The sequence below is a fragment of the Rhinolophus sinicus genome, chromosome 3, assembly GCF_057876585.1.
Source record: "Rhinolophus sinicus isolate RSI-liver-muscle chromosome 3, RSI-T2T, whole genome shotgun sequence".
NCBI classification, from domain to species: Eukaryota; Metazoa; Chordata; class Mammalia; order Chiroptera; family Rhinolophidae; genus Rhinolophus; species Rhinolophus sinicus.
In genome coordinates, this window is record NC_142503.1 from 60,085,246 (window position 1) to 60,095,000 (window position 9,755).

Sequence of the window (9,755 nt, forward strand, 5' to 3'; positions counted from 1 at the left end):
CCCCGGTGCGCATGCGCACGCCGCGGCTGTTGCCCGCCCTCCTTGTGCGCCCCCTCCCGCGCCTCGCTCGCTAGTTCGCTCGTTCGTTCGCTTGCTCGACTGCTCGTACAGTAGGTGTACAGCTTGGGGAAGAAGACATTGGGGCTGCTGGGAGGCTGAACCTGACTTCCCTTCATTGCGGGCTCCTATTGGTAGGCAGGCAGGCAGGCTACCGTAAACCCTCGAAGTGCTATCTGGAGCCCCTTACTGAGCACACTCTATTTAAAGATAATGGCAGAGGGGGTCACTAGGGAAGAAGGGTTGGGTGGGGAGTTGTTGGTAAAGCCAAGTAAGGATGAACTGCTGAGTGACCAGCCCGAAGCACGCGTTACAGGCACGGCAGGGTTTTGACTACCGCCTGGCTGGGAGTAGGAAAAAGTGATGATTGAAGAGCGATGGGGGAAGGGGAGAAACCGGTTGGGCAAGCGGCTGGTTGCAGAGCATAATCTAACGAATTTCAAAAGAAAACGTAATAAAACCAGACAAGGAATAATATTCTTAGACAAGAGCATTCCTGGCTTAGATTTTCTTCTTTGAAAAGCCACTGCTTTGTAGGCAGGGTGGAAATGAACTCAGTCGAGGCCAAAGGAACCTTAAAGGAGAATACTGTAAGGAGCAAGGAAGAGAAGCAAGTATAATTTAATCAGTAGGTTTTTGCTTTTTCCTCAATTTCTTTCTCTTCCATCTCTTAATTAGATAGCAGTGAAAAACAACCAAGTTGTTTGCATGATGACACCAGGGTGAAGAAAGGCTTGACCACTTCCTCGAAGGAAGAAAAGTTTTTTTAAGACTCCACCTACAGCTGGAGTTGCAGGGTATGACATGATTATAACTCCTGTGTCCTGAGGATTAAGAATAGAGTTCGGCCTTAAAAAAGTACCACCTCATGAAAGGTAGCATGACATAGTGTTTTAGCAGACATAATGTTTACAACAAGATCGGAAAGTCTTTGTTAGAAATTGGTATTTAAAAAACGATTTGGAATATAAGTAGGACTTAATTCTGTAAAGCTTTAATTTTCAGCCTTGGACTTTCTCAACGTAATACTCGGTACATCTTAAAGACATAACATTTGTCTCTTTATTGTGACTATTTTGGTAACAAATGGCAATGCTTTTTATAAAATCACACTGGGATTAAAAGCATAACAACATAAATTTACCTAGATTCTTTACAATCAGCTGCCTATAAGAAACAGAAAAATAATATGCGAATCTGGAGCTATCTATACATAACCGAATATGCTTTGGAAGAGTTTGGGCTGTTCACGTCTAAAACGTTTTAGACTCTTGTGCATATATTTGGATAACTTGACCCTATGATTCACAATAAACTAAATTCATTGAGCTTGCTGTTTTCTTATTTGGAGGAAACAAAATTTTATTTAGTTGGATTTTAGTTGGCAATATATTGGACTCAACAACATTATGTGGGGGTATAAATATGTAAACTATTTGTACAGTTAATGTCAGGCCGTTTATCTCTGATAGAGTTGAGATGGTTAGGCTTAGAACTGAATTTGCGTATTTCAGCGGGGGAAAATAGTTTCCTTTTTTCCCTCTTGGTTGACACCTGGTGGAAATTCTAGTTGTTCAAGTGCTTGGGACCTTGTACTAGCTTTGATAACAGATACTTGTTTTTTTTCGCCACCTAGTGGTAAAAGTAGTGAATTTGCTAAGATGTCAGCTTCTCAGCCTTAAGGTCTAATACAAGTCATTAAACATTCAAGTAACACTGGGCAAGGAATAAATTTAAAAGTGCAGTACACAATAGCCTTCATTATTAAATTTATTTTAATTATTAAGGGTTAGTGATGAATAGCTGAATTCTTCAGAATGTTTAGTAAGATTTCTCCGGTTGAAATATAACTTATTTCTGAAAAAACAAGAGTCAGCTGTTTAAATACACTAGACTTGCATTTGACCAAAAATAATTCTAAGAGATTTACTTGTAGTTAGGAAAATTGTTTTAGCACATTAAATGATTCATTCCTGTCACTATATTATGTTATTCTTTCTGAAACTTATAGGATATAATAAATCATTGTCTTTATTATTTATTTTGTTATTTCTCTTTATTTTCTTTTTACTGTGTCTTTCTAAACACTTTTTAAAACTGACAAGTTGCCAAGAATTTCTTATCCCATATAATTTTTAAGATCCTACTCACCTACCCTAATTGCCATCTTTCTTCTCTTTGGATTTTGTCACACGACTATTTCTTAAGTGCCCAACCTTGAATTTACTTCATTTTGTTTTCCTCCTCCTATTTATTCAAATTATGAAAACACCAGAAACAAACAACAAACAACTCTGGTGTCTCTAAATCCCTCTTATGTTTGTATTTCTAAAAGAAAAAAAAAAGCAACTAAATTTTGAATGTTTTCTCTTGTGATTTTTATAACCTCCCCTTTAAAAACTCCTTATCGAAATATCAACCCGTTAGTTTGAAAAGCTGTACTGTAGCCATTCATTATCTTGGGCTTCTGGACTTGCTTCACAGGGCCCTTACTGTATTTTGCATTATATTTAAGCTATTCATCTTTACCACCAAGACTCTTTCCTACTGCATCTCAGCCTACATCTCAAATGCCACTTCCTACTCATCTGCTAACTCTGTACTACTGTCAATGTGCAGTTACATGCTGCTTTCTGTCCTCAGAACAACATCGCACTGCTGTGTTACCTTCTTTCCCTTCTTATAACCCCTTTACCAGATTCAGTTGGCACACTGAATAAAATCAACTAGACAGAATAACTAGCTCCTCCTCCCCTTTCTAAAGCTTCTTTGGAGCTTAAATAAATAGGACTCTTCTTTTTTATGGTATTTTTTTTCTTGGATTTTTAATTCAGTGCTGTTCCACCTTACTGTATAAAGGTTCAAACTCAATCTCAAGAACTCAATCTCAAGGTGTATAATATTGAGGCAGTAATATGTCAAAATTACTGCCACATCATCACTTATTAATATATCAAAATATTCAATATTGTTATATTAAAAAAGGCAGCCATGTCAACTGAAAGTTTTGATATGTGACTATAAGAATAACCATATTAGCAGTAATAACCTGTTTCAAAAAAAATGTGAAATCCATGCTTGCTTCTTATTTTAACTAACACCTTGAGCACCATAGAAGTTAGGGAGGTTTTTCTGGTTTATTTTTTGGTATTCTGAATTTCAAGATTTTGTAACTGACAACCATTTAACATCTTCAAAATGCCATGGATTTGATTTTGGTGTGGAGACTGGAGGTAAGATTTGCTATAGTATTACCAAAATGAATAAGATTTGTTTTTTATATTTGATAGTTAATTATATGGTATGTCCATTGCATTCTTCATACTTAATAGACATTAAAATGTGTTCTGGATTTTTGTGAGAAAATTCAGTACCAAATTTGGTTTCTCTTCTTGCTCATTAAGAAATAGTGTGAAATGTGAATGCCTTTAATCTTTTATGTTTGGTTTCTTGATTTAAAGTAAAATTATTCATAATTCTGTCCACCCAGAGATATACCCCACTGTTAACTTTTTGGTACATTTCCATCTAGAAGTACAACTAGGAAGAGCCTTGTCAGTTAAACTATGGCAATGCTTCTTAATTGTGTAGACTTCTTTGGCAATAGATCTGATTAATGCCTCTAAGGGACAGTCTCTTGAATGGATTTGTAACCCATAAAGCCTGCTAAATTAGATAAATCGGCAGTTTATTTATCCAGGCTCAAGTGATATCGGGCCTGCAAAAAGAATCAGAAATGCTAAATTTCTTTTCTGAACTATTGTTATGACTTGACCAAGCACAATTTTATGTAATTTAATGTCACGAGGGTAAAAACATTATAATTATAATAACTAATATTTTTGTGATGATATTGAGTTCTAGTGGCAACGTGTAATTGAAAGGAACTAGTTCTCAGTTTTTTATATCAAATTCATATTTGGCTAAATGGAGTTTCATATTTCATAGCTTGCTTGGAGAATGTTGTTCTTCCAATCATCTACATTTTTTCTGTTGTTGAAGAGAAATTTATTATAAATGATTTTAAGACCTAAACTTGTTATTTACAGCCACTGCCTTCTCAATGCTGTTTAATGGAAGCATTTTTCAAGGATCTGCCTCCTAAGGTTAGTTTTATTTACTGTTGTTAATTATTATCCTTATGTTACCATAACTTAAAAATTGTGAGAGAGAATTATTGCTTCTCTCCCATATGTGATCAGCTCAGTTTACACGTTACTATATTTCCTATTGTTGGGGAATTTTATTTGCTACCACATTGAAGAAGTAGTTATGATGAAGGAAGTGTTTGTTGTGGAAAAGTTATAAGGAGGAGGAACAATTTAAGTTTAAAAGTTTGCTGAGGACTCACTGCCTCCAGAAGTCTAAGGTTTCAAATGAACTTTTGTTTCGGGGTCAAGAAACGGGTTAGGTGAAAGCTAACCCTTAAATTCACATTTTTAATCTATGACCTAGTAAATTCACATTTGGATAATCAGCAGTTGGTTTTAGGGTTGTTGTTTGTGTAACATACGATGAATGTTTAAATAAATTTAAAAATAAAAATATGGTGAATATTTAAATAAATTTATTACAGTAAAAGACACATTGCCATTAATCCCCCTCAGAATGCTCCCCCTTGCTTCAAACACACTTATCCCATCATTCTTGCCACTTTCTGAAGCAGTTCTAGAAGTCTTTTCGTGAGTGTCTTTAGTTGTAATGTCTTAGTTGCCTCAATGTCTTGAATCAATTCAAAATGTTTACCTTTTATGGTCATTTTGACTGGGGAAGAGCCAGAAGTCACACGGTGCCAGATCCAGTGAATAAGGTGGAGGAGGATGCACCGTGATGGTTTTATTTGAAGAAACTGCCATACAAGCAGTGATGACACGTGTGACACGGAGCCTTTCCCATTGTGATCAGAGAATATGCTGAATGCTGCTGCCTAGTGCCATCCAATGGAAATGAGACAGGATAGTTAGCATGTGGCTAGGTAGACAGGGGGGTCCCTGGTGGAATAAACAAAAAAAACAGCTATATTCTGAAACTCTAGGTCCTGGAATGTCTCCTTCACTCCAGGACAGGGACACGAGAATACACCTTGAGGTTAATAAATAATCTCAAATCCCTTTTGCCTGGACAAAGGAGTAGATCTGGTAGGAATGGGTTAGTTGTTAATCCCTTCAGGATGGGCAAACAGGACAAACATGATAAATGAATTGAATTAGAAGGCTCCAATCCCCTTTCCCATACAGGCAAGGGAAGGTATAAAAGTAAGAGCTTTTGCCTCAGTCACTGGGCACCCCCACTTGGGACCCCCTCCCACTCGGGAGCAGCAACCTCTTCTCCTGCCTGTAATACACTATCTTCCTTACAACTTTTTGCCTCTCCCTGGTCTGTGTGTCCATTCTTCGGCTTCACGAGACAAGACCCCAGCCCACACCTAGAAACTGCTAGCAGATCCAGCATCATTTGGGGACTCACAGGAAAAATATTCCTACTTCAGAAAGGCAGGGATCTTCAATACGGGAAGCTGCTTGTCGACCCTCAGTAACAGTATGTGACAAGTTTCAACTTATTCGGTGCAGTCAGTCATGTGTGAGTTACGGTTAAGAGAAGGTATGTTTTAAAGTGTGCTGTAAATCATCCTCCATTATGACAAGGCTCCATGTCACATATCACTTCTGGTACAGCAATTTCTCTCAAATAAAAACATTACGGTGTGTCCTCATCCACCTTATTCACCAGATCTAGCACTGTGTAACTTCTGGCTTTTCCCCAAAGTCAAAATGATTCAGGACATCGAGGCAGCCACGCCAGTGCAACTGAAGACACTCATGAAAGAGGACTTCCAGAACTGCTTCAGAAAGTGGCAAGAAGGAGGGGTTAAGTGTGTGTGAAGCAAGAGGGAGTATTTTGAGGGTAATTAATGGCAATGTGTCTTTTACTGTAATACATTTTTAAAAAATTTAAACGTTCACCATATTGTTTGATCACACCTCGTAAACATCTTTTAGTTCATATATAAACTACTTAATATATGTTAGTGGAAATATGAGGCAACTGAAGCTTTCCGCCACAAATTGATATATCATTTTTGTAATTATGGATTTCAAATTATTTTGCTGTAGAGAATCTGATAGAAAGAAATTTATGATTATAAAATGATGTTCTGAACTTAAACCTTGTTTTTATTTCATCAGTCTCATGTGTTTTCATAACTTCCCATAAGATTCTACAGTCTTACAATAAAAATTGTTTAAAAATAACATCCCATTATCAATTTATCACATATCAGTAAATGTTTATTGGGTGTCTATTATGTGTCAGGCATTATGCCAAGTGCTGGAAATACAAAAATGATTAACACTTAAGCACTAGATAAGACATGGAGAGTGACCTTGAGAGTGTCCTTATGAGGGTGAAGGGCAAGAGATCCATCCTCTGTTGGATGTGGGGTCAGAGGGGGATGAGGAGAGTTATGGTAGACAGATAGTCCAGAGATGCCTCAGTGGTCAGGCTCACATTTAAAGAGTGGACATAGCACAGGTATGTCTAGTAATGACAGGAAGTCAAGAAGACTTTTTGGGGAATTGGGAAGCCTGGCTGGTAAGAGACGATGGGAGGGAGGGGGTCAGGGTTGGTGGGATGAAGTAGCTTTTTCCTTTTATAGTTGTATAGGACATGTATATGTAATCCAAGAAATCCAGAAATCACCAGGTTGTATACTGAGTGGTGTCTGTGTGTGTGTGTGAGTGTGTGTGTGTGTGTGTGTGTGAGAGAGAGAGAGAGAGAGAGACAGAGAGACAGAGAGAGATATTCATTATAATATCTGGAATACTAGCATTTTAATGTGATTGTTATGTTATAACCATAAAATATTTTGTTTCACGTATTATCTTTGTTGGTCTTCTTAATGGCCTTACGTGGTAAAATACTATTACAGTATATCTATTTTATAAACAAGGAAGCAAACTTAGAATGATAAAGTAACTTGCCCAATCTCATACAGCTAGGAACAGGTGGTGCCAGCTGAGCTGATGCTCCTAATCACTAGGCCATACAGCAAGCAAGCCAGTAGGCTTATTTATCAATGTCTCCTCCAAAAAGGCTTCTGTAACCATCCTCCTCTCCCAGTTTGGATTATGTGTTTCTCTTAGGTGTTCACAGCACCTTTTAAAAACCCTATTCCTTAACAATCTTTTATGTAATGTGTACATTTATTGTCTCTTTTATAATACTCCAAGCCTCTCAAGGGCACTCTCCATGTCTTATCTAGTGCTCAAGTGTTAATCATTTATATATTTCCAGCATTTAGCATAGTGCCTGACACATAATACACACCCAATAAACATTTATTGATATGTGATAAATTGATAATGGAATGTTATCTTTAAACAATTTTTATTGTAAGATTGCAGAATCTTATGGGAAGTTTTTCCATATAACACATGAAAACACATGAGTCTGATGAAGTAAAAATAAGAATTAAATTCAGACCATCATTTTATAAATGTATGTCGATTGCCACAAAGTAACCATCATAATGTATCGTCTAATTGCAGTCGAAGTAAATAAGTATTCCTGGCCTGTGCTAAGGTAGAGTCTTATGGTTATAAAGTAATAATCATATTAAATATACATATATCTCCTTTCAGCATTTTTCTACTTATAGTACATTTGGACCATTATTTATAACTGATGAGCAAAGAGTCTTCCAGCCTACTTTTGATTGCTTAGGAAAAATACAGTTGTATGCCATAGCAGAGAGCAAAATACCTGACTGTAAGAATTTGGGGAAGTTAAATGAAATTTACAATATTGTTTGTCTATATTTTTAATATAGTTTCATAGCTGACATTTAATAAAGTATTCTGAACAGATTTGCAAGTAAGTAATAGAAAGATTTATTTCAAAGATCTCAATTATATGATATTTTATTTGCTATGTATGTTGAGATTATATATAGGTGATGTCTCTTAGAAATTAAAATCACTAAAAACAAATACTTATTCATTCATAGGTTTGATAAATACAACAATTGGGTATGTGAAACTCTAGATACACACACACACACACACACACACACACACACACACACAGATGAGGTTGGACAATTAAGTTCTCGAACTCATCTTAGAAAAAGTGCTACATATGTCATTGCTGAATGTCACTATGGTCACCTTTGAAGGACTCCCCTTGGGAAGCTATGCACTGATGCCAGCACCTAGTCCACCCTTCAAAGCAATTTTGGAACTCTTTATCTGGAATGGTCATCAGAGCTGTCATCGTATTACGCTTTATGTCCTGAATGTCATCAAAATGTGTTCCTTTCAATATTTCCTTTACCTTGTAAAGAAAGAAGTCATTGGGGTCCAGATCAGGTGAGTGGGGAGGGTGTTTCAATACAGTTATTTGTTTACTAGCTAAAAACTCCCGCACAGACAGTGCCATGTGAGCCGGTGCATTGTCGTGATACAAGAGCCATGAATTGTTGGCGAAAAGCTCAGGTTGTCTAACTTTTTCACTGACCCTTTCCAGCAATTCCAAATAGTAAACTTGGTTAACTGTTTGTCGGGTAGGTACAAATTCATAATGAATAATCCCTCTGATATCAAAAACGGTTAGCAACATTGTTGCAACAAGTTCGCAAACTTAATTGTCAGACTGCACGTGTGTGTGTGTGTGTGTGTGTGTGTGTGTGTGTGTGTGTATGTGTATGTGTACAAATACATATATATATATATAGTGAGGGTACTAAAAAAATTCATACTAGTGGACACTTGGGTCAACGTTGTTCAAGCAGTAGTTTGCCGTAATCAGAAGTATCTGGACGAAGTGTCTGGATGCTGATGGTAACCACTTTGATCACCTCTTATAATTGCAGAAACCAAATGTGACTTGTTATTGGTATATATTTGTTATTGATATATATTGAGTATTACAATTTTAATAGTTTTGTTTTTCCTTTTTAAAAATGTATATACATTTTTTGGCACCCTTTGTATATAATTTTAAATAATTTTACATATGTTTTTAAAATATTTTTTATTTTTAGAAGCAATGAAATATTTAGGTGGAAAATAATTCAATATTTGCTATGGAGAAGCAATTTTTTATGGATTTATGATGGAAATGAGATATAACATTTTGGATACTGGCAAGATATCAGAGAGCATGAGCAATGGTGAGTGCTGTAAATTAAATTTGTATGAATTTAACTCCTGAAAAGATAAATTAGTTTTCTCTTAATAATTAAAAGAAAAGTCGTAGGCATGTGTTTAGTGTATTATTTTATATACTTACTAAACAAAGGAGATCTATGATAAAATTATACAGGTAGCAAAGGTGAAACATGATAGTTAAATTTAGAGAAAGAATATGGTCAGTGAGTAGACATGTACAATCATGTAATTTAAAATTTTCACTTCTGGAAGCCAGAATTTTTAGCTTAAAATTTATAAAAGAAACAGTATAAGATAGACAGAAAATTCCCACATATTTTCTTCACAAGTATGAGACTCAAAAGATCTTTAAATGTATCATGTACAATGTCCAGTCTGTAAAGCCCATTAATTAGTTGAATTATTATTTTTACTAATAATAGGACTTTCCTCTTTGAAACAATGTTTAGTTATTAATAAATGACTATTTAAGTGTTAGAAAACATGGTTTTCCACAAATTTATACATTTAGCCTCCACTGTTTTATAATAT

The 9,755-nt window shown here is 35.9% G+C and overlaps 1 long non-coding RNA gene across 18 annotated transcripts in view; it reads left to right on the plus strand.

The window, feature by feature from the left end:
- The first annotated feature begins 10 nt into the window (after positions 1-10).
- Positions 11-9,755, plus strand: part of LOC109448664 (uncharacterized) — a 96,008-nt gene continuing 86,263 nt past the window's right edge. For 7 of the 18 annotated variants that reach the window (XR_012495014.2, XR_016020690.1, XR_012495016.2 and 4 more), the window contains exons 1-4: positions 11-110; positions 736-3,290; positions 4,107-4,163; positions 9,098-9,226. This is a non-coding gene — a long non-coding RNA (uncharacterized LOC109448664). Of the gene's footprint in view, positions 192-270; positions 686-735; positions 3,291-4,106; positions 4,164-9,097; positions 9,227-9,755 lie in introns of those variants that run through there. The other 11 variants (XR_012495015.2, XR_012495011.2, XR_012495010.2 and 8 more) reach the window with 7 other exon arrangements.